The sequence below is a fragment of the Dipodomys merriami genome, unplaced genomic scaffold, assembly GCF_024711535.1.
Source record: "Dipodomys merriami isolate MVZ:Mamm:240054 unplaced genomic scaffold, mDipMer1.0.p SCAF_1262, whole genome shotgun sequence".
NCBI lineage: Eukaryota > Metazoa > Chordata > Mammalia > Rodentia > Heteromyidae > Dipodomys > Dipodomys merriami.
The window spans coordinates 190,134-192,298 of NW_027202563.1; positions in this window are offsets into that span (position 1 = coordinate 190,134).

A 2,165-nucleotide genomic window follows, 5' to 3' on the forward strand; every position below is an offset into this window, starting at 1 on the left:
AATTTCAAGGTCATTCTTCACTAAAATAGAAAAACAAGTACTGAAATTGAAAATAGAAAATGTTATCCTAATCAAAAACCGTAATACTCGATGTATCCCAATACCATCCTTCACATTATACTACAAAGCCACAGTAACAAAAACAGTGTTACTTCACAGAAACAGACACAAAGAACAATGACATGGGACAGAAGGGCCCAGAAGTAGCCCACATAGCAACAGTCAGGTCATTTTTGACAAGCCAAAAATCATACCTTAGATAAAAGCCTTGTCAACAAGTAGTACTGGTTCATACAAAATTATGATGAAGTAATTCTATCTCAATTTGGTAGTAAAGGGATTCTGAACACAGGGCATTGCGCTTCCTAAGTAGCTTTCTTCCACTTGAGCCACACCTTCAGCCCCCTTTTACTTTTCAGAGAAGGTTTCCCTTCTTGGGGTGGGGGCTGGGCTTGGATTCTCCTATGTACGTCTCCTACATAGTAGTGGCAAGGACCACTTTTATTTTTCTCTTGATATCCAATCTCCCTAAGTTTTTGCCCAGTTCTCTCAATTTCTCTCTTCCCAGAAACTGGGATTACAGTGTTATCCACATTGCATCCAGTCCAGAAAACCTCAAAGAATTAGACAAGTAAAGAAGCTAATGACAAAAGGCAGCTTTCTAGGGACCTAGGTCCCCGTATTTCCTTCCAAACCAAGAACAAGAGCAAGAACAAATCCAACTACACAAGAGTTGTGCCCGCTAAATAACTTGAGGACATGCACCAAATTGATTCCTTTAAAAGTATCAAATGCCAGAAACATCAACTGCCAGAAGCAATCTCATGTTCTGGTACTACTATAAGCCTCTAGACAAGTATATTCCCAGAGAAAGGGAAAATGGTTGCTAATAAAAAGCCCAAGATTTATGGACAAATCACCAGAAAAATTAAGTCTGTTCATGAAGTAGCCCAGCAGGTCCATGTACATCCAAAGTACACATAATTGAAAGGATCATTTTCCCTTTGTGAAGGTCTAGCTCTTGAAGATGGCCAAAGAGAAAGGTAACCATTTGGCTATTTGGTGAGAAAGTAAGGTTAAACATTAAAAGTTGTGTTTTACCTAGAGCCTCCAAATCTCCCATACTTGTGGGTATACATGTCTGTTTGGCTATATTGTCTGGGCTTTTGTGCTTTGAGGATAGTCTCATTCTTGTCTTAGAAGACTGCCCAAGTTAACGGACTCCATCCTTTGTTGGTCATGTCAGCTGTGATCCAAGGATTCATCATATTCTCCATACTTAAAAACCACAGTGTACCTTGTGCAGATGGCCAAGATTAGTAAAAATAGATTTAGAAATAATAGTCTATTCAACCTGAAGAAAATGTTCTTAAAAGGAATCTTACCCTAACACACTAGGGAAAACACTCCCCAGTTGTATTTTCTTCCCTCTAAAACAAGATGACCGGCAGACAGTCAGCAGAAATTCATAGCCAGCATTTGTGATGGCTCCATCACTACTGGCATTGCTCAACACTGGTTTGCTCAGTTATAAATGTAGGAAGGGAAGAGAGCTGGCATTAAGATCAGCAAGTAAGGGATCCATAGTATAATCTAGGATGGAAAGGACAGCAGCAGAGCAAATGCTGATCGTGGTCTGTAGCACTCCAAGATATCACCCAGATATTTTATCAAGAGAGGACATGATGTCCCCTGTGCCCCACCCCGCTGCTGCAAGGGTCATCTGCAGATTGTCTTTTGCTTTTAGGTACATCTGCAGGCAGCTTCAGACATCCTTACCTAAGGTAATTCCTTCTGGGAGTAGCCTAGATGCAGAGATCTATCAATGCAAGCCCAGTGCAATTTTATCTCTAAAGATCCAGTGAACTATCAAGCTTGGGCCACCTATCAGTATCTTGGGGGGAAAGTATCATATAGGTCACTATGAAGTGTCCAAGTGTATAGGAAAAAATCATGAGTGGCATCACCTAACTTTTCCATAAGCTTTTGTAAAATCCACTCTAGCCCACAGCTAGACCCTGGTAGAGGGGGAACACTTAACCATGCAGCATCAAATGACCACAGAGCCTAAAGTTATCATTAGCTGAGCTCTATCCACCACATGATTGCATGAGATCGAAGGTCCCAGCAACAATCATCTGTATGAGGACTTCGTAAAAGCATTG